This window comes from Myodes glareolus, chromosome 7, assembly GCF_982192425.1.
Source record: "Myodes glareolus chromosome 7, mMyoGla1.1, whole genome shotgun sequence".
NCBI lineage: Eukaryota > Metazoa > Chordata > Mammalia > Rodentia > Cricetidae > Myodes > Myodes glareolus.
The window spans coordinates 65,593,458-65,616,895 of NC_142032.1; the positions used below are offsets into that span (position 1 = coordinate 65,593,458).

At 45.8% G+C, this 23,438-nt stretch overlaps 1 long non-coding RNA gene across 2 annotated transcripts; it reads right to left on the bottom strand.

The window, feature by feature from the left end:
- Positions 1–328: 328 nt before the first annotated feature.
- LOC146893505 (uncharacterized) lies at positions 329–23,298 on the bottom strand. Of its 2 annotated transcripts, none has more exons than XR_015003127.2 (4): positions 23,163–23,298; positions 14,013–14,154; positions 10,811–13,593; positions 329–8,414 (listed from the first exon to the last, which is right to left on the bottom strand). It is a non-coding gene; the product is annotated as an uncharacterized LOC146893505 (long non-coding RNA). The 2 variants fall into 2 exon arrangements; XR_015738412.1 differs by having other exon boundaries at positions 8,595–13,593.
- Between the last annotated feature and the right edge of the window lie 140 nt (positions 23,299–23,438).

Here is a 23,438-nt window from a genome sequence, read left to right on the forward strand (position 1 = left end):
TCGGCTTCCTTGTGGTGATGATATGCACATGATATTCTGACAAGAGGAAGCCAGGTTTTTGTATCACACTGTACACTGGGATAATTTCTTGAAATATTCAAAAAAAGTTAAGTGTAAAGATAAAATTTATGGGAGAAGGAGAATGTGGTTAGCTGTTTTTCTTGTCTCAGACACACTGCCCTAAATCTAGCAAGGCAGCTCTGATACAGGATTTACACAAATAGGAAGTCAGATATTTTTATGCTTAAAAAAACACACACCAGAAATCTTCATGTTTTCAGCAAGCAAACATTAATTTATCATTGCAGTTAACATTACATCTGAGGAAAATAGTATTGTTAATTATAATGACATGAATTTTTCTGAATCCATGACTGGATTCTACATAATAAAGGCAATTAAAAAATCTGCAAATGTCATTTTCATTGTATATCTTTGTTTCATATGGTTGGACTTTAAAAAGTTTTCATAGTCTCTCTATTTTGGTTTCTTTGGAGTAATAGGTACCCAGCATTACCCTCCAGACAAAATAAATCCTTAAAAAGTGAAAACATAGGGAACGATCCTTGTGAGGACTCTGACTACCAGTCAGGGATGGACGATGACACATGGCTGGCTAGAGATGATCAAGACTCCAGTGGCGCCTGGGAGGTTTGCAAGCCTGTGCATCTGGAGGGGTCCAGGCAGAGTCTCCTCTACCTCCCTGCAGGCTAAGACAGCCCTGAGTCTGGGGAAGTCCATGTAGCTGGAGTTTGGCGACCTTCTGAAGCCAGGGTGAAGGCCAGTCACACATATGTGAGGACACCAGGGAAGCCGACGGGAAAGCACACAAAGGATTGGAGCCAGAGGTTCCCTTTCTTCTAGTGACCCTGCATTGTACAGGAGGCAGGGCTTGTCCCTGCTGTGAGGAAAGGCTGGTCTGGTTTATGTCATCCTGGTTCTTCCTAATCAAGCTTACATACAAGCCAGAGGAGCAGAAAGAAACAAGGCAACATTTGGAGGAATGTAAGAATCTAGGATACACAGTAGGATGAGATTCACAACGTCTGGTATTCGGTCAGAAAGATCAGGTGTGCAAGGAAGCAGGCATGCCAGTTAATCACAGCCAGTCCAGAATGACAGGTGATCTGATAACTAGACTAATATTTTAGTATAACTGTTGTGACCACATTTTAAATATATGAGAGAGAGGAAGAGGAGAAAGAGAGAGACAGAGACAGAGACACAGAGAGAGAGCCAGGAAGAAAAGATGCAGAAGAAAATGTACTATTCTTGAACAAGTGTATGAGAAGAAAGCTCACCGCAGTGGGTCAGTAGTGCATCACACACCCTGTGTAAGCAGCCGTGAAACTGAACACATGGCAGCAGAAATTTAAGCAGCATGAACCAGGTTCTTCATATCACACACGGAAGAGCCAAGACAGTAGCCAAGCAGACACCTCTTCAGAAATGTTGCAAGACAGATGCTAGCAGAGAAAACTCTGTATAGACCTGAAAGGGAAAACAATTCAGCCTGGAATTTTATAACAGGTAAAAGTACCTTTCAAAAATAAAGTCAAAATAGACTTTTTTTTTGTACATACAAAAGCTTAAAAACATCTATTCCCAGAAGATGCCCACACAGAAATGTTCAAGTCCTCAGGCAGAAGAGAAATTGCATGAGATGTCAATATGACTTCACAGAAAGGACTGAACTAGGCCTGCTATTTCTAAAGGTGATTTAAACTAAGTATTTGAGGCAAAACAATTGCGGTACTTCGTTGACAGAAATTTCTGTCCTGTCCTGTCCTGCAGCCGTTCATTCCCAAAGAAACACACAGAAACTGTATTAATTACAACACTATTTGACCAATGGCTCAGGCATATTCCTAGCTAGCTCTTACATCTTAAATTAACCCATTTCTATTAATTTATGTATCACTGTGAGGCTGTGGCTTATTGGTAATGTTCTGGCATCTTTCTCCTTCGGCAACTGCATAGCATCTCTTTGACTCTGTCTACTGTCTCTGGCTATATACCTGTTTGGATTTCCCACCTGGCTTTGCTCTGCTAAGACATTGGCTGAAAGAGCGTTATTTGTCAACCAACAAAGAACACATATCCTGAAGGACATTCTACATCATCTTACCTTTTCTGTCTAATTGAAAAGGAAAGTTTTAACTTTAACATAGTAAAACTACATATGCAAAAGGACATCCCACAGCATGGTGGGGCTCATACACTGTATGTAAGACAGCGACATCTGTAAACAGGAGGGGAGAAATGGTACACACTGTCAAGGGAATGTGACTACTAAGACAACACAACAGTGCAGAACTCAAAGGCAGACTACGACCAGATGAAGACAGCTACCATAACCCCCAAATGAAGTAACCCCCTGAATTGACACAGAAAAGGGTTACAGCTCATAAACCAGAAAAATAGACAAAGGACTTTAAAAATATGCTGAGGCCCAGCATGCATTTCTAAATAAAAATATTATCAAACTAAAAATAAGCATGAAATTCTATGACCCGATGAGGAACACAGCCCTGGTTACTGTTCCTTGTCAATTTGACTTAGCCTAAAGTCACATGTGAGGGAAAACCCACTAGACATCATGGGACTCGCATGAGAAGGCAGGCCATCTGAGAACCAATTTTTCCTCCACTCTTTCCAAAGTGGGTAGCTTTTGCTGTCTTTCCCTGCCCTATTTTACTGGCCAGATCAAGTTCCGGACTTAGTAGAGGTAGTGAGGGTGGGCATTCCCATTGTATTCCGAATCTAGAAGGATCTCGAGTTGCTTTGCTTTATGGATGATGTCAGATGCAGATTTCAGTGTCTGTCCCATTTCACTTTTGTGTTGCTGTGACAAAGCATGCTGGCAAGTGTTGCTTGAGAACAAAGGGCTTCAGAAACTAACAAATACCTTCAGCAACTTCGAAGACCAGGTCTGTGGGCAAAAGTCAACTGCATTTCCACTTATGAGCAACAACTCGAATCAATATTCTAAAACCCAATGTACAATAGTCTCAGAATATGAAACTTTTAAGGATAAATCTGACCAAGGAGGTGTAATACTATAGAGTGAAACCCACAACATTTTCTGAGAAAAATGAAAGAACTAAATGACCAGACAGCTTGGCTGTATGTGTGCATGAGGAAACTATATTATGGTGTTGATTTTACCCACACTGCTGCTGATGGGAGTCCAACAAAAATTTCAGGCTTTTAGTATTTGACCTGAGAGTTTACATTTTAAAATCCGCATGGGAATTTTGAGGAGGTGAGATAGAACAATGGAAAAGAAGAATGAATCTGAAAGGCTAGCTCACACATGTGGGCAACCGACTGTGGACCAATGTCCACAGGAAATGCAAGAGAGGGGCAGCAATCTGTCCTACAGATGGGGCTGGGATAGCTGCATAAAGAAAAATGAACTTCAATATCTCATCGTATGTAAAAACCAACTCAAAACAGGTCAGAGACTCAAACCTAAATCTACAAATCTTGAAGAAAATGTAAAGAAAGCTTTTGTAAATTTGGGTAATGTCAAGAATTTTTAATATTTTCCATAAAAAGTCCATATATGAATGAGATGACAAGGCCTGTACAAGATTAAGCTGACTAAAACAGCCAGCATCACAGCAGGCAGTGCTAACTCGCTTTCGTGAGTTTCCTAAAAAAGAGAGGATGTGCATAGAAGGGAGCACGCTGGGGGTGTCAAGGGAGAGTAGAAGGATTTGGGGGGACATGATCAAAATACACTGTATATGTGTATGAAATTGTGGATAAATAAAAGATGCCAAAATGGATTGATAAACTGACCATATCATGCTTCACAATTTGGCCATTTATTTTTGTGTGCATATATTTTTGTGTGTAATGTATTTGCATGTATGGACACAGGTATACATGCTCACACGTATGTATGCAGAGGCCAGGGAAGAGGATGGATGTCTTCTATCATTCTTCACCTTATTTTTGACAGGCTCTCTCAATGAGCCTGAAGCTGGCTGTTTTAATTAGGATGTCTGACGAGCAAACTCTTGGGGCTCACTTGCCTCTGCACCCCTACTGCCCACTGCTGGGGCCACTGGCATGTGTGATCCTTGTTGGATTTTTATGTGCTTTCTGGGGACTGGAACTTAGGTTCTTTTGCTCTCACAACAAGTGCTCTTACTGGTTGAGCCATCTTGCCTCTTCAGGTTCAGTAACCTGACTCTTTGAAATGTATTGTTAAGAAAATAAACTGCTGGAGGTACTTTCAAAGCGACACATTTGAACAAAGGACTTATACATGAGCAGCAACAAAGAGTCTTACTATTATCATAGAAACGCAAATTTAAAGTCCAGTGTGTTACCACAATACACCTATTAGGATAGCTAGAATTTAAAGTTTACACATGCCCAGTGCTGGCAAGCGGAGGCAGATTAATGATGCTGGTGGGCACTTGGAACAGTAAGCTTGCTAGAGAGCTTCCCACTGACTTCTTAAAAAATGCAAACGTCCATGACCCAGTGTGTGAGTGAGTGTGTGTATATGTGAGTGAGTGTGTGTTCCTCTGTGTGCATGTGCATTTGTGTGTGAAGTCATAGGAAAACCTTGGCTGTCATTATTTCAGACACCATGCACATTGTTTTTGAGGCAAGATCTCTCTATGGCCTGAAACTCATGAAGTAGACTAGGTTGGTCGGCCAGAGAGCCCCAGGGATCTTCCTGCCTTTACCTTCCCAGAGTTGGAATTCTGAACATTTGCAGGTAGGCTTTGAAAATGTGGGTTCTAGAGAATGAAACTCAAGTTCTCATGCTTGCAAGGCAAACACTTTACTGACTGAGGTGTGATCTCCTCAGACTGCAGCCATTCTAGTAAGACATAGTTATCTAAGAAGTATGAAAGCTCGCAACCCCACAATGGTGTGTAAACAATCCTGTTGTTGGCTTGGTGACAATACGATGCATATGGTGGAAATGTGTCTGCAGGTGGATTGGCTGGTGGCCATGTCTGTTATTGTCTTGACTGATGGTTGCTATGGGAGGGTCTGGCCCACTGTGGGCAGCACAGTCCCTAAGCATCTGGGCCTGGAGCCAGTGAGGAGCAGGGCTCTGTGCCTTGTCCTTGAACTTCCTGTCCTGGCTTCCCTTGCTGATGGACTGTGACTAGGAAGTGTGAGATGAAGTCAACCCTTTCCTTTACCGAGTTGCTCTGGGTCAGAATGCTTTATCACAGCCACAGCATAGAATTAGGACAACCACTCAGCAATAAAATGAGCACGGTGATATCACAACCGAATTTCAGAATAATTGTGCTGAGTGGAAGAAGCCAGGCTCCTTTCTCCCTCCAAACAGTCTGTGATTCTGTTTACATCCTGCCTGCTAGAGCTTCTCTACCTGTGCCAAAGGAGAAGGCGAAGGAGAGATGACAGAGGCGCACGAGGAACCTCTGGGGGTGACGCTTGATGCAATGCTGGATTTGCAGTGTGTGTAAATACTCCAATATGTGCACTTTACGGTATGTCCGTTACACCTAAAAAAAAAAAAGCTGTTAAAATAAGCTTCAAAAATTCATGTGTTGTGGTTTTCCTCGCTCTACAATGCCCACTGGTCTTAGATCTCGTCTGGCAAAGGAAGGAAAACACATCACTTTTTCTTATGAGTGTCTTACTTTAGTATATTCTAAAAGTTTAAAGTGAGGCAATTATTGATACAACTGTAAGTCACTCTGCCTATCCCAGTCCTGGTGAAATTAAATGGTTTACGGAACACTCAGGTAATTATAGCTCTTCCTTGATGAGAACCTGTCAGCCTACAGACTCTAAGCCTCCTGTGTCATCTGGGAACGTAAAGGCCAACTGCTCGTAGTCTCGGCACTGGGTGCACGTGAACAGTGAAGCTCCTTCAGGGTCCTGCTTCTAATTGCCTCAGCTTCTACTGTCTGTCTCCCATGGTGACAGACGCAGGCAAGGTCCCCATCACAAGCATATTAATTTGAAAAAAGCACACTAGTAGAAGAACAAATTAGGGTGCCTGAAGAAGAGGGCATTTCCCTCTGCTATGCCGTAGTAACGGCTCTGGATACAACCTTATTCTACGCACTCTTGGAATCACCAGCGACAACCCCTTCTTCGTGTTGCCGTGTGGTAATCACGCATGGCCTTGCTTTATAAAGAGAACACAACAAGCACACCTCTGGAGTCGGAGCCCCCCTTTCAGGAGCTGTTCCCCCTCACCCTGGAAAAGCCTCTGTCAGCGGTGTTAAAGGCCACAACTGCAGGGTGGCTCTGTTCATGAGCTGTGAAGGTAGGAGAGGGAGAGACGGGGAGGCCATGGTCCACTGTCAGATGTCCCCACAGGACCTGAGCCTGGCTTGCTTCTCCCAGATGCTTGCCTGTCTTTGTACTCACCAATATTAGATACTGAGAGTCCCCGCTACTGGAGTGACAGGGATTTGTCCTTTCCTGTTTCTGACAAAGGAACCCTCATCTGTTTCCTGTCCCTAACCCACCAAGTCTCGTTCTCTTGCTATCTTCAATCCATGCATGTCTCCCCTTCTCTAGGTGGGTTTGGCTGATTCACCCCAGGGTTAGAGTTCATTGCAGTGTGCTGGGCTCTCCTGCTGGCTACCCTACCCCCTCCTGTCTTGTCCTCAGTAGCCCCTCGGTTCCCTCTGAAATGTAACCCTGACCAGTAGTACCGGGCCCAAACCCTCTAGGTGGGCCCCCCCATGTAAACTCTCACTAGCCACAAAGACGACACAAAGCCCTTTGTGACCTGGGGTGACTGCAAGGTCTGTGCACACCCACTCCCTGCAGTGACTGCTGCCCAACCCTAGGCAACACTGCTGGCCTGAAATACTGGTACAAGCAGCAAATACTGGGCTTGTGTTGTGGGAGTCTTTGCTGCTGTTACACAGCTCTGCCTCTGGATTCTTGTGAGCCTGGACTCTTGTCTTCTCTCCATTTCCTTTAATATAAGCGCGCACACTGTGGGGAGAAACAGACATCCCATACACAAGCAGGACAGTCATTACTGGAAGGACAGTGGGGCCCCAGTGAAGCCTGGGGCCCCAGTGAAGCCTGTGTCCCCAGCAGCCTTCCCACATGACTGCAGAGTGCAGGTGATCATAACCCTTGAACTTCCCAGTCCATTCTATTTTATCCCTTGGTATTGCTTAACTGCAAACTAGAACCCAATTGCTTGCAGCTCTTTAGACAAAATGTGGCCTTTAAGTCCCGGTCTCCAGAGGTGTTCTTGATGCCAACTCAAGAGATCTGCTGGCTCCAAGGGTTCTGGTGTACCCCAGTGCTTGGACCCTGATCTCTGACACCAGGTCGAGACATTCCCAAGCCCTGTGACTGTCTGGATCCACACTCGGGCCATAGGGCCCAGTGGCTACTATCTTACGTTCCCACAGGTGGAATTGCTCCTCTCAGCCATCTTTAGAAAGGTCATGGTCATGAACACAGTGTCCTTCCTCATCAGAAGTCCAACCCAGGGACAACACAGCCAGCGCTGATCAAGTACTCTCCCTAAGTCATCTAGGACACAAGTCTCAGGAAAGGCCATCTACCATCTTCAAGTATGAAAAGCCCTCCAGCATTGACTTTTCCTTTAGAGAAAGTCCCCTGGCCACTTGATCACCTACCCTCACTCATATGTGAGAGTGGCTGTGAGAAATGGGTGTGCTGTCACAGTGGCTCCCGGAACTGGAGCTTCATGGCCTTAAATATGACCTGAATATGGGGTGTCCCCATGGGGACGTAATTTAAACACATGATCCTAACTTGTGGCACTATTTTGAAGTATGCAGAGTCTTTAGGATATGGGTCCTGACTAAAGGAAGTAGGTCTCTAGGGTGGGCCTTTGAAGGTTAAGTTCACATCGGATCCTGGTCTGTGTTGTTTGCTTCCTTGTCTACCCCACATGAGCAGTCACATTCATGGTCTCTAGCTATTGTTGACTGAACCCCTCCCTGCCATGGCTTCTGCATCGTAGTAGACTGTCTCACCTTAAACTGTGAGACAAAAATAAAATAAAATAAAAAGTCCCCTCTCCCAAGTTGTTTGTGTTGGGTATTGTGTCAAGGCTGTTATAAAAGTGAGGGATGTGATGTAGTTAGGGGTGTAAGGATCCCCAAGGTTTTGGGTGGTCCTGCTCTCGGTGCAGGTGGAGAACAGTGGTCCTATAGCTCCTGGAAGGCCTAGCAATCTCTCCTGCGGGAGCTTGGCTTCTGCACCCTGGCCTCCCTTTACTTCCCTGCGAGCACTGACGTGAACTGAAGCAGGTGGGTCCAGATTTCCATGGCAACACTTCTTTCTCCCAGAGAATAAACATCTAGAGGACAAGCCAAGGGGTCGGCTTGTTTGCAACAGGATATGGCAACCGCATCCAAACCTTCAGACTCTGGCTTCTGTGGGGAGCAAGTTCTTGCTTCCTAGAGCAAAGAAGAAATGTCAGGAGTGTGTGGGTAGGAATAGAATGGGGGCATGGGGACTCAAGGGAAATCCTGTCTTGCTTTCCTTCATATTAGCTGTTGCTGAACACATATAATTACCTATAGTCCCTTCAGGAGAGTTTAGGAGATTCCCAAAGATCTGGAAGATGAAAGACTCACCTGTGAGTCAGGAGACTTCTAACTCCCACTCTACCTCTTACTTGGTACCCTGAGCGCAAAGGTGACAGCATCCTTTCCCTTTATCAGAATCATGGGGAGTCATTGCACCCTAAGGCCAGGTTGTCCAAGCTCCCCACAGAGGCCAGAGCAGGTGACAGAGCATCATCAGTTGTCTGCAAGTGGGGGTGCTTATGACACACAATGACAGGCCCTCTTCTGACTCCTTTCTGCCTTGGCATGCCATTTTCCCAGTACACAAGTTCATCTTCAGCAGGGTTGGCCTCTTACAGGCAGCACTAGGGTTTCCAGGCGGCCATCTGCCCAGGGCTCACACACAGGCACCATGCGATCTCCAGGCATAGACGACATGAACGTCAAGACTCTGAGTCTGGAAAGTTAAGCTTTAGTGATTTGAACCAAGACCCCTATTCTCCTGGTTCGGAGCCCAGAGGAGGCTGCCAGTGGAGAGGCAAAAGAGGGCCCAGGAAAGGGTTATGGTGGGAACCCAGGAAGGTCAACTGGGTCACTTCTGATCTGTGTCATTTTCAGTGGCCAGAAGCAGGAGCTGTGCACTGATTTGAAGAGGTAAGGCCAGGAGAACTCACTGTATTCAACGAATGATCGAATTAAGCAAACAGTTGATCGAACCCAGGCTGTAATGGAGAGGTCTGTTACAATGAGATTTTACTGTATCTCATTTAAGGAACTAGGAAGCAGCCATTCAAAGGCTGATCTCGATACATTTAGAATACAATACACCCAGCCTCATGGCATGGAGGCAAAAATGGGCTTTTGCACCGTCCAACTTCGATCACAAAGGTAATTAACCCGACAGACTGGTTGAGCTGCTTAAGCCTTTGAAACGTGAATCTTCCTTTGACTGCAATAACCCTCAATCGTAGCAGCCGTGTTTCAGAGCACTGCGACAGCCCTGTGAGTTAGATGGTGCAAGTGACATAAACGGCCATATGGATTTACGTTGAAAGAAGCCCTGTTTCCACAGTCCTTATTTGGGAATTGTGGCTTATTTACATAAGGAATTCCATTTCGGTCTTATTTGCATATCACATTGACAAAATGCTATTTCCAACAGGGCTGGTGAAGTTAGCAGCGACAGATCTGAACCGCGTCAAATGTCTCTGGGATAAACGCTAACTGTGAACATGCGCTCCTCAGTAATGCCGGCTAAAACATTAACTTAGTCCTTAAGTGGCCAAACAGTCGCATTAAACTGTTCCCTGCTGTGTGATCCCTCCACGGGCCATAATAAGTTTCCTGGGTGCAGAGCTGAGTTTTACCCTGGACAGGGCTGATGGCACTGATCCCAAGTAGCCTCCGGGTTCCATTTCCTTACCAGCTAGACAGCCTGTCCACTATGTTGAGGAACTGTTGCACCCCTACACAGTCCCCAGTGCCTCTCAGGCACCCTGGGCTCTGACTGAGTTGTCCATATCGCTCCAATGGGACCCTAAGCGACACGAGGCTCAGATGCTCACTGTCACATTCGCGAGAGGGAATATCTGGTCTAGGCGGGCGGCCCACAGCTGTGCAGAGCTTGGTGGACTGGTTGTTGCCGGCTTCTGCAGGAGCAGAGACTCGTGTGTTCTCACCCACACTCTCGTGAGCCCTGGCACAGGTCCTGTGACAAGGGACGCTAGAGCCCTGGCTCTTGGCATCCTAACCGACACCCCTCCTCTTTCAGCTCCCAAAGCCTCAGGTAACTGCTGGAGCTCTGTCCCAGAAACCTAACCACCAGCTATTTTTATAAAGGATGAGGCTTGGCAGGAGGCAAGATTGATAAATCCCTTTTTAGATTGGTGTGAATTCTTCTCTTTAGGGCCCTGAGCAGGAGCCAAAGCTCAGGAAAATAAAGTGTCTATTCCTGTGTGTACAGCTGCTCCCAGGGCCTCGCTACAGCCATAGCAGAGGCTCTGTGCCTGGGGCTAGGGCTTTAGTTCAGTGGCAGAGCACTTGCCTGGCACCTGTGGGGTCCTGGATTTGACCCCCCAGCACTAGGAGCAGGGAGAGGGGCTGTGATCCTGCTGTGCCCTGCAGTGGTTTCCCGCCTGGTGGCTTGGCTTCTGAGGAAGGTGCCAGCTAGAGATGCCCTCTTCCACAGCTACCCCCCCGCCTTGTCCTCATCCCCAACTGAACTGAGAAGGAGGAACCCTTATTGGAGACAGCAGCTCAGCAGCCTGCAGGAGAAGGAGGAGTACCTTGTTGGAGACAGCAGTTCAGCAGCCTGCAGGGGTTTCTTTCTCTAGTTCTGCTGCCTGTTCCAGGGTTGAAGAAGTAGATGGGCTCCTTGGATCCTAGAAGATCTTTTAAATGTTATCCTCTGGACATTTCTTGGGTCTTCTATCCCTCCTCCCCTCACCGCCCAGCACTGGGTGAAGGTTTGATCCATACACTCACATAGGTTTCTTTTTCTTTGTCCCTTGTGTAGAGCTAGACTCTTCCCCACCAGCTGTCTGGACATAGCTCAGGTCTCCTGCCATTGATCTCTCTGTTTGGCAGGCACAGGCATGTGGCCAGGTTCAGACCATGCATGTAACTCCTGCTGAATGGGGAATGTGGCTCCACTTGGCTGTCAATATCACGCGAGAGCCGGCTCAGGACAGCTAGGGTGGACGGCCTGCTGAGCCTGTCACTCGGAGGCTGAGTTTTGGACCTTGCTTCAGTGGTGCAGCTTGAAAGTTTGGCTCTTAGACAGTGTCCAAGTGGGAGGCCGTGCTGAGAGAAGAGAGAGAGGCAGGCGTGGGTTCCAGTTTTGAAGGCTGGCTGGGGAATGCTCCCTGCTGACCACTGGGTCAGCAAGTGGCCCATCTCTGGGGGCGATGGGACTGTCTCGGAACCTGTGCGACTCTGCATGTTTGTGTCTTCACCCTTCTATGTCTCTGCTTCCTAAACGTAAAAATGAAGAGGTCGCCTTCAGGTGTTGTAATGCATGAATGGAAACACAGGTGGGAAGAGCTGACCCCAGGAAGCATCAGCAGGTTGGGGGAAGAGCCATTCTAAGGGAATAGTTCTAGTATCTCTGGGTTGCCACCAACAACTTGAGGCTCCCACGCTCTTATCTGCTGGTGACATTCAGTTTATATCTTAGGAAGCACAGCCAGAGGGACTGAGGCATGTGTGCAGGGCCACAAAGCCTCTGAGCCCAGGCCCCGAGACATGCCCATCACTGGCACAGAGGGCTACCACTTGGCACAGTGATGGAGCTGAGGCAGGAAGGTGGGGGCAGTGGGAGGTGGGTGTGCTGCTGGCTGGCTTTACTTCCCCCCTTCCCTCAGCTATGCGTGTGGGATTTGAAGTTCCTGTCTTCTATATATGCCAACCCTGGGCCACCTGCTTCCCTGCCCTTTCCTTCCCACATGGATATCCTTTTTTTCCATAGCCCTCTCTCCCTGTATTCTCTTTGTCTGTCTCTGTTTGCCAGTCTGGTAGGCCCCTGCATGAACAGGCCTACCAATGGTATAAAACACTTGAATAAGAAGGCAGGTCCATTCAAATGTATCACCTTTAGTTCTTCCTCCCTGGCTCTGCTTCCTAGGTCAGAGGTGGAAACTCCATTATCTTTTTGTGTGGCGGTTCCTTCTGCCCAGAGGGGATGCTGTGTGTATAACAACCCCATAAACCTGCGGTGTTGAGTATGCTTAACTCCCCATCAGCAAAAAGATCTTAACTGTAGCACCTAGTGTAGCTCTTGACATCTGTCAGTGTTGATCACACATATTGATAAACCCCCTCTATGGGGTGGTAGTTTCTCCCTCTGTCCCCAACTCTATCCCTTTGGGCTCTGGGAACAGCTTGCCACAAATCTGGCTTCTTTGGTCCTTTGGCGCTCTTACTGTTTACTTAACAATCTTGGAACAGCCGTGATAGTCCCTGGCTTTTGATATGGCAGGTTTCAAAGCTGCAGGTGAGCTTGGGAAGTCACCCTTCACCAGTGGGTCACTACTTAGGGTCACAGGCCAGAGGAATTTTAATGAAGGAACCGATGACTTGAGGGTCAGCTTCTTAACTTGTCCCTTGGTGACCATACCCCTCCTTGGATAAGAAACCAGTGTTCAGTTTTTGTTCCTGCTCTCCGTGGCTTTGTCGTATGTGTATGCCCATGTTGTCGAATGTTTCCCTCCAACATGGCACAGTCATTGGACTCTTGAACTGTCAGCAGCTGTAACTACCTAAGATACCTGTGTAACCTGGGCCTTGAATCTCTCATCATAAGGCTCCATATGCCTCCATTTCTTCTCTGAGGTTTACAGAGAGTTAACAGTTGCTAGGGAAGGGCCTCACGAGGTCAGATCCTTTCCCAAGGATATATAGATAGACAATGGTTACTAGAGGGAAAGCTTCTAAGGCTAAAATCTTCCTCAAAGATATGTGGACAGCTCATAGGAAAAAGAGAGATTATTTTTCTTCAATATAGCTGTCCATAAGTTGCCCACACCCTTTAAAAAAAACTCTAATTAACTCATTGTCTTACTAAGTTGGACTTGAGGAGATTGTTTCTTTGATCTTTCTGCCAGTGCCCTAGCTGCAGCAAAGAGCCCTGCAAACAGACATGAAGAAGTTCATACAACACTCTGACAGAGCCGGCAGCACAAAGGGATCAGGCAGGGAGGACCTTGAAATAAGTAGTGCTGGATATGACCCTGTCCCAGAGTCCAGCCTGAAAAGGTGACAGTGGCCCGTAGGAGGATGGAGGGGTGGCACAGTCATGAGAAATTGTGAAAGTCAACCAGCAGAAATAGGAAAAAAAAGAGGCAGTTTGGCATTCCTTAAACAGACCAGAGTGTGTCTAGCTTTTAATGTCAGTAGCTGTTTTGGGCAAGGACTTCATCATCTTTGGTCACATGAATATATTTGGTCATGAGTTACAGTCAAGCATTAGCAAAAGGTCAAACACTTTCTTGAGAGCCTTCCTGTTTCTTTAGATTTTTTTCCAGGCCTTCTCTAATTTAAGAGTCTTGTGTGCCATGTAGTTCCTGCTGGACTTAAGAACAAGATCATGTGTTAGTCCCGTGGGGTTCCTTGCTCTCTGCAAAACCATCTCCCCTTCCTTCAGTAATGTAGCTCCTCTCTGTCTGGTGACCACACACTGACAAACCCTGTTGTGAAGTGGTAGTTTCTCTAACTCCAACTCTATCCCTTGGATCAACTTGTCACAAATTTGGCTTCTTTGGTCTTGTTTGCAGGATCTCATGGGAACAACAGTGGGGAAACTTGGGGGTTCACTGGTTAAATAAAAAACAGACAGCACGACTGTGGGCTGTTGCCTTCCCCAAATGTGTCTCCGGTGATCTGATGCCAACTTGCATCTTGGCATCCAGGTTGGCTCATGTCGAGCCTCCTTCTTTCATCCTAATCAAGGGAATCTACCCTCTTTCCAGGCCACACCTCTCAATGACTTACCCCACCGTTGGGCACGGCAACCCTCATCGTGCGCTGTCATGTCTCTCAAGAGGCAAGGCAGAGAGTTGTGGGCAGGCAGCACACACACATAGAGCCATCAACTCGTTACACAACACTGACACCGGCTGTCACTGGGCTTGCACTTAAAAAAAGAAGAGGAGACGACAGATCTGAGAACTCAGCATTTTGGTAATCCCAAAAAAAGGTTTGCGGAGATAATTTTCCACTTTGGGTTAAAAAGAGAAAAGACGCAGGGAGAAAAGTAATTGAGCCACGCCGTGCTTACTTTGCAAAGAGCCTAAGTTTCACAGCTGAGAGCAAATGCCACCTTACCAACCTGATTATTTTTTTTTAACTTTTTGCTCATTAAACTTGTGGATTAAGTTCTAGAGAATTCCGGTTAGCCTATGTCTTGCTGATATACTGCTATTCTTTTCATCAAAATGGAGATACTGAAATATGAGCGTTATCAGTTTATTGGAAGGCAGACACAACGGGGCATTCCAATCCTGTCCTGAAATTAAAAGTAAATCCTTGGGATGAGTCCTCTAATCCCAGCTTTGTGGAGCTGGCGGAGGGTTTTCTCCTGCAGGCCGAGAACTAGAGTCAGGGAGGATGCTCCGCTCCCCATCGATGCCGGGCAGGGTTCATTGTTCTCTCTTCCCTAAAGCCACTTTCCACACAGGTGGAGGTGGTCAGGACCAGGCAGACGCTGGCCCCAAGATTGTTGTTCCTGTGCACGGGAGTAGGGAGCTTTGCACAGCCAGTGTTGGGTGACTTCCCCGACGAGTCTGTTTTCAGATAGGGAACGCAACCATGAATGGAGAAATGATCCAGCCCAGCCCAGCATGGTGAACTAATGAGCTTATTGCGGTTACAGGTGCATGGGTGACGAGGGCAGCTGTATATTGGGTGACCGCTCAGGAAAACTGTATGCCCAGAGCTCCAGGGGCCACACACAGGCAGTTACAGTACTACATCACCTCTCTTCTAGCAAGTGTTCACTGCTTGTATGACCTCATGGAGGGGTCTCAAGTCTTGCCACTTTCTTGTGAGTTTTCTGAGCTTCCCTCCCCTTTGGGAGGGACTGTTTCATAGGAAAGGAAAGAGCTACACAAGAGGCAGATAGAGAATTTCTAGGCCCACCATTCGGGGTCACTGGTGGACCATTCAGAGAGGCCTGCATGAGTCACTGGGGATGTGGACAGCTACTGTGGTGTGTATTCCATCTGTCAGCACGGTACCCTGGGAGCATGCCACACTCATCCACAGAGCTTGCCACCACGGCAGACACCAGCATTTCAAGGCCCTACTCTGGGATGAAGCTGGAGAGGTGGGAGGTTTGTTCATGCGTGGTGCTCATTTATTTATTTATTTATTTATTTATTTATTATGTATACAATAGTCTGTCTGTGTGTATGTCTGCAGGCCAGAAGAGGGCACCAGACCTCATTACGGGTGGTTGTGAGCCACCGTGTGGCTGCCGGGAATTGAACTCAGGACCTTTGGAAGAGCAGACAAGGCTCTTAACCACTGAGCCATCTCTCCAGCCCCGCATGGTGCTCTTTTGTGCATGCCTGCTGCAGTAGACCCCAGAGGACACCGTCACTGATGCGCATACAAGTAAATGTGTCTGGCTTGCAAATTATCTCCGTACCATAAATGTTGCAAGGCAAAAGTGGTAATCATTGGTTATTTACTGAATGTTCAGTGTGTTCAGTTCAGGCTCTGGATTTTGTATGGTCAGATTGTGGATGCTTTCAGATGGAGTATCATGATGCTGGCTGGAGTCATGTAAACATGAACTCGTGTCTGGAGCTGGGTGGTTCTGTGAGCTCAGCTAAAGCATATTCTGTCTCTGGCCTTCCTTTCTGAAAAGTGTGAAGAGTGGTGAGGTTTGAGACAGATGGGCTCAAGATGTCCAAGATGTGTTGGGCAGTCAAGAACTGGCCAACCTTGCTGTCCATGCCCCAACACTAGCCAGCATCAGCTGTGGCACAGACTCTGAGGGGGAGGTTTCAGTTAGCACTCCTCTACCTTGAGATAACTGGGACACGGTAAAGGCCTCCCTCTGCCCATGTAACTCTGGGAAAGTTTGTCTGGGTTGACCAGGGAGTGGATGTCAGATGACAAAATCCCTGTGGGCAGAACATCTTTGTCCTTATCACAGAGACTGCCCTTTACCCAGGCACTATGAACCTCGTGGCTATAGCTCAGCTCTACAGAGTGGGTGGTCTGTAAAGAGCAGATGTTTCCCCCAGTTGGAGTGGGAGGACCAAGTGTGTATCGTATGTTGTATTGTATGTTCTCAGCAGCCCCTGGGGGTCTGGATGGTGACTGATGTGCTAGAGGGCCTCCCAGGAACGTGGAGAAAGCATGCTAGAGAAGGCTGTTCTCTCTAGCAAAGTAGACCACAAATCCTCCAGTCTACCAACCTGGAAATTACACACTGCGTGTGGAGCCCTCATGACTCACTTTCCCAGGTCACTCCTTCCAAATGACATTAGCACACAAGTTCAAGAATTAAACTTTACATATAAGAAATCTGGGAACACATTCAAACAGTAGCAGGGCCCCAAGAATTTTCCTCACTGTGCTCAGTATGGAAATACTGTTCTTCTGAGCTCTCAGGAAAAAAAGGTAATAATACAGCCATACCTATGGGAAGCTTATAGCAGGCTCAGTCACTTCTTACTTGCTGTGATGTTTGTGTGGAGGTGGCAAGAATGTCCAGTTACTTCCTTTATACAGGGGAAGCTATCATTTCCCAATGGACTCAGAACTGCATTTCTTTGGACATTTCCAGTTACCACATTTAAATCTGTGCTGCCCTTCGACTGTTTGACAGCCATTTATGAAGGGCTTGCCTGGCACCACAAAGGGAATGTCACATCTGAAAGAGAGACACTCATCCCAGACAACCAAAGAATCAATATTGCCGTTCTCCATGGCATGTGTATCCTCCGCAAGGGAAAATTTCTCTTTACTTCGGCTGAAAGCATACAGATACTAGGCTTTGCTGGGTGTGGGGCAAGGTTTCATTTCTCGTGCTCAGTCCTCACAACGGATAATCCACTTCTCCAAATATGAGCGAAGGCTCAATGCTGACACGTATTTTGTTCTGGGTCTCGCAAGGACAACATTTGCTGTTCTGTAATAAGAATGAAAAGTCCCCTTTTGGTTTCTGATTCTGTGTGCTTTCCCTACGAGGAAACACGACCAGGAAAGTCTTGCTGTGCAAATATAATTTCTACTTTATTGGAGGTGACTGGCTGGAGGTCCAAAGGGATGCAGATGGATGGAAGACTAAAGGAACTCCAGGTGTCTCTGCCGAGAAGTACAGACCTTTCCTTGGTCAAAGGTGATCGCAGGCATGGGGAAGGTAGGCATGCTAGCAGGGTCAGTTGGTACCAGGAGCATTGACTCTGTACTTCTCTGCAACCCTTGTCTGTTGTGCCAATGGCCCGTGCATTGTCATCCTTAATGCTGACATAAGGTTGTGGATGAAGAGAGAGCAGGGCTCTGGTGTGTCCTGTGTGTTCATGGGATCAGCCCGGTGAGAGCCGGCAGGCAGCTGTGGGCTGCTGGGTCTGGTGTTCCCTCATACTCTCTAGACACACACTCAGGGCCTGGTTCTGCACAAGCAGAGCCAGATCCTCAGAACCCTGAGCCATCTGTGAACAGGATGATTGAGTGTAAGGGTGGGTAAGTGTTTCACAAATGAAGATAGGATGCGTTCCAGCTTTCTGTGTTGTTTGAAAAACCACACCATGGTTTCCCAAAGTGGGTTTCCATGGGGACCTGAGGCCCGTGAGTTGGATCTTGTGGGTCTGGATCCTTGTTGTTTGTTACTTTGAAGCATGTTCCTGCACAAGTGTTACCTCATGCTTTCTGGACTGTGAAGAGCTCCTCCTGAGGGATGGGCGTGCTCTAACTCTCGTGATTCTTCTTCTGTGCCTCTTATTACCACACAGCTCCAGTCAGCTCTGAAGGCTGATAGACAAGCCTGACTCCATCTTACGATCAGAAACCATCTCATTACAAGGTTAAAATAAGTTTGGTTCTGTTTACTGTAAACTTAAGTTTCTTTCTCCTGGAATCTGACTTGCTACACACCCTGACCAAGCCTTGGCCTACACCCCCATGAAAATCACAAGATGTTCTGCTAAGTAATCTTAAACTACTATCCGCTTCTATATTCCATTTGCCAATAGCCTTTGGAAATTCTCCAGCCTTTGGAAACTTCCAGCTTTTGTGGGTTTGAGCTATAAAAACCTCACATCCCCTGTGTTCAGGGCTGTTCTTTTTAGGGAGAGAGCCACCACTCTGGCTTTGCTGGGCACTGAAATAAAGAGAGCTTTAATTTGACCAATAGTTTGGGTTGGTGAGTTTTGCTTTCATTTGGTGAGATTAACAGAGACACTGTTACAGACCCCACAGTGCCCGCACCTGACCTGAAGCTTTCCCCACATTCTGGGTGCTGTCACTTCACATGATGGACACCCCTTACCTATGTTCTCACTTGACTCCATTCTCTTAGGTTCAACAGTGGTGGCCCAGGGGGCTCATCCTGTACAGGAGACGGTCTGGGCTGCTGGCTAAGGATTCTCTCACAAAACATCTGGGCAGAGTGATTGTCACCTGACAGGTGCTTCCCTGGAACCTGCTGAGAGAAGTCCTTGGGTTTGAGAGAAAAATCTTTGTTTGATACTTGAAAAAAGCATTGGGGTGCCATCTCTGGCTTCGTGTGGTCATAATCCACTTATGGGGACTTAAACCATGGGAAGAATGTCAATGTCACATGGAATAAGTATCACTGACAATGCCATGCTCTCGGAACATGTCTCTGTTTATAACCCAATGTATAGAGACAAGACATGGCTCATTTATGTAAGATGCCTGTCCTGTCCTACCGTGACTGTGTGTGAGAAACAATCCTGAGACAGAAGAAGGGTTCCAGAGCTGTGTAAGCAAATGTAGGACTTGTGAAGATCTTTTCCACCTTTGAAGGCAAGGGTCATTGTAGTTATACTCCGTCAAGATGGGATCATAGTGCATGGTGGGGGTCTGATGATTCAGTGTGACCAGCCATCCTTATAAGGATATACACATATCAGCCCATTTGGGTGTGGTCTCTTATACTATAAATGCAGCCATAAAGCTTGTGTGTGTTCTCTCTCCCTGCTGCTGGGTTTGATTCCTGTTCCCTGTTCATTGGTTCCTGTTCCTCATTTGTGCAGAGGATTGTGATTTGTGAGTCTACCCCTGAATAAGGAACCCTTTATTAGATTCAATTCTGAGCTGGCATAGGATTGCTTTGTAGCATCCATCTTCATCTGGCGCCCACATCCCAACTCCACACCTACTGAGATAGGCCCAAAAGGTCCAAAAGGTCCTCACCCCATCTGCAGGGTAAAAATCTCTGAACACACACACACATACACACACACACACACACACAACACACACACACACACACACACACTTATATATATCTTCTACCCAGTGGAATAATAGTCATGACTCAAAAATCAAATCTGGCTTTGGAGTTGGACAATGGTTATCCTTCTCTAAATCCAAGCATATTGTTAAAAAAAAAATTCAGAGTTTCTGTCTCATGTCAGGAGTCGTCTGGTATGGGACAGAAGAAAGAATTTAGGAAAAATTTTACTTTTTGCCATAACTATTTTTGTCTCTATCATACCTTTCGTTGAATATATGTCTATATAAATAATGTTTAAGTTTTCCACAATGAACAATAAATTTCCCTACAGTAATCTTTTAGGTTTCCAGGAGGAAGATGGGGCCCCACAACAATGACTCCACCTGGTTGGTATGACATCATGATGCTGATAGTGCTACTTTAAAACTGGTTTTGGGTACCAGCTGCTCAAGATGGGCCCAACTTAGATGAAATGGCGCACCTTCTTACAGCATTCTTTAAATAACTTTAAATAGGAAGCTCAGAAAAATCCTATTGGCTCCTCAGAGACTATTTGCAATATACCAGACAGTAATCTTGAAACTTAACCATCATTTTACTTTTACAGGATCCCACAGAAAGAACATTGCTCCCATGAAAGCTGGAGGTAATTATAGAAGACAACATCCCCTCTCCCCACAAAGTTTGTCCTCAGGATTAGGGACATCAGTTAGGGGTTGATTATAATGGGTATAGGGTGGGTTGGGGTTGGGGTGGAAATAATGTAGGCTCAGGGATTTCTTTGAAAAAGAAAAAGGAAATTTGGAATGGATAATAGGTAGATAAGCATGAGTTTACTCACACTAATACCAATAGTGAGTAATAGAGTGAATACTTATTGTGAGCTATTATTTATGGGCAGTTTACATTGGTATAGATTCTTGTATATTGATACAAGTTCAAATTATGTTGAATGTGCTCCTATTTCTATTTACAATATTTCTACACCTAGGCAAAGTTATTTTGTTATATTGTATGCATGCAGGCTTATACCTCTGCCTAAGACATTTTGTGTATTGATATAATTCTAGGATATATTTATCATATTGCACTATATATTTCTACCTCTGATCAAGATACTTGTACATTGTTTACATTTTGAGATCATTGTCCTCATTTGCTGCACAGTTGTTTAAAAATTGTTTAATATTCTAATATGAAGTCTTAGTCTTTAAGTTATATAGGGATTAAGATTTATAGGTCAATACTCATCCATGTTTGTCATACTTATAGTTAGACTAATCAGGTTCTTCAGATACATAGAGATTGTATTCCACATAGATAGGTAATCTTTAAAGAACTGTTTAATTTGGCGTTTAAATAAATTTGGGTTTATTTAACTGTGTCTTCTGTTGCCATGAGACACAATTGCTCCTGGCAGCACCAATCTATTCCTGAGGGAATGTTGAGCACTGAAGACACTTCACTTGGAGCTTGATTCTTCTTGGCAAAACTGGCCTTTGGGCAAGGAACTGCCTATGCCTCAACCACTGAGAAAATGCATGGTGTCGAGAAGACAAGTAGGAGACAAGAAAAAAGATTGTCAAACCTTGCCAAGACAGGGTAAGCCAGTTTTGAAAATTTTCCTGCCTCTGAAAATGGTCTTTCAGTTACTCTAAGCCTTAGCCAAAGTTGGTTGCTCCAGTGCTGCAAATGAGACTTTGGGTGACTGCCCAGGTAGCCAGTTGTCTCTGACATTTATTGCACATTTTGGAAGTTGCTTGATTTCACTTCCTGTTTACTCAAGTAATATTATTTCCCCTCTCAGGTCTTTGATGGAGTTGAAGACTAGATAGTTGTAGTTACTTTCCGCTCATGACTTGGCCAAGCTATTTCTATAAGACTTAGACTCCTTAGGATAGGAAAAATATTGAAACATTTAGCATATGTTTCTTGCTTGATATTGTTTATGCTTGCTGTAATTTTAATTTTTATACTTGATATTTGTTCTTATTGTACATAGTTTTGTATCAGATTTAGAACTCTTTTATTTAGACAAAAGGGAGAGGTGCTGTGGGAGCTCCTTCAGCCAATAAACTTTTAAGATACCAGCCCTTTTGGGCATTGCTGGTGGAGGCTGCTAGTTTGTTTCCCGACTGCCCTGGCTCAAAATAATCACACAGAAATCAGTAAGGTTCCCGTGGGCTCTGGCAGAGGTGTCTGTCTCCTGTTGGTGGCTACATGGCTTCTTCCTCACTCCCCCTACTCTCTCCTCCTCTATCTGCTTGGAACTCCTGCCTTGCCCAATTCTGCTAACTCACTGGACAAAACAGTTTTATTCATTAACCAATAAAAGCAAAACATAGACAGGACTTCCCCCACCAGGGCATGGTCCCTTATGCTATAAATGTAGCTATAAAGCTTGCACATGCTCTCTCTCCTGGCTGCTGGGGTCAGTTCCTGTTTCCCATTCATGCAGAAGACTGTGTTCTGTGAGTCTGCCCCTGAATAAAGAACACTTTATTGCACTCAATTCTGAGCTATTGTGGGACAACTTTATAGTGTCCATGTTCACACATAACTAAACAAAGATACAGACGGGGAGGGGAGGTGACTGTGGGAATACGGAAATGAGGAGTGGAGTGATGTGGTTGCAACCGAGCAATAAAGGGGCCAAAGGAGTGGTGGATGTGGGGTGACTCCTCTCCACCGCCCAGAACAAGAGCAGGTTTAGATTCTGTCTAAAGAATTGAGATACATTTTTGTTGTTGTAAAGGACCCAGTTTATGGTGAGTTGTGGCAGAGTTCTCAGAAACAAGTACACAGTAACACCAGTGTATTTATAGAGTCGGTCCTGTGCACAAGTATTTTAGTAACTGAATGATTTAATATTAGGGAATACATTAATATAACTGATCACATTAATTGTGGGGAGAAGAATGTTTATGAAACCACCTTGGTACAGTGAATTGATTACCGTGGTGACCCTGCTCCCAGAAATCTCCATCATCTTTCTAAATGCAAGGCTTTAGAGGCAGTTGGAAAATGTAATAAACAAAATGGCTTCATATCAAGCAAATGTAGAATGTTCTGGAAGTCCACACCAGCAGTCTGCGGTCCCATATGAGACGACTCATAAAATTTTACGGAAAAGGAATAAAGTAAGACAAACAAATGGAAGGATTATTAACATGACTGTATAAAGATGTCATTTCTCCCCTAACTAATCTCAGAGCACTATCTCAGTCAGTACCCCCAGAGAGGTCTAAAGGCCACCAGGACAGCTGAGAGATGAGTGGGCTTTAAAGATGTCGACGCCATGAATTTGTCTCGAGTCAATGTAAAAATGGAGAGTGACTTAGGCCAGACAGTCAGTGGAACTGAACATAAAATCAGCCCACACCTGGGGGAGGGGACACATGTTTCGGGTGGCACGCAAGGTCAGTTGGGAATGCTGGGCTAGCCAGCAATAAGAAGTAGCCAGCTCAGCTTGTGAGGAGAAAGCCAAGTCTGTTCCTTTGTTCATATGCTAAAGCAATGGAATCGATAGTCTAAATAACAAAGAAACAAAACCCAAGTTAGGAAAGCACAAGGAATGAAAACAAGGATTTCTTTTCCATGGTGCTGGAATGAGTGATAGCCTCCTCCTAGGCTATCCTGGTTGCAGAGACTTCTGGTCCCCTGGTTGCCAAAGGCTGTGCTAAAGGGTTTCCAGAGCCCATGCTTACCTGGGAGGGGTACTGGGTAAGGAACTCAGCTCTCTCCTTTCTGATCTTCTCACGTCTGAAATGGGAACAAGTCTCCATCACGTAGGATTACTGTGAAGAGGAAGTGAGGTAATGTATAACCGGCTAAGAGCGTGTGAGAGCCTCAGCTCCGCCATTGTTTATCTAACAGTTAAAAATCCTGTACAACAAGCCTTCCCCAGTGCTGAGTAAACAGACAGATAAAACACTTTGCACTGCAGCAAAATGTGGCAAAGAGGAAGTGGATCCAGGTCCCTC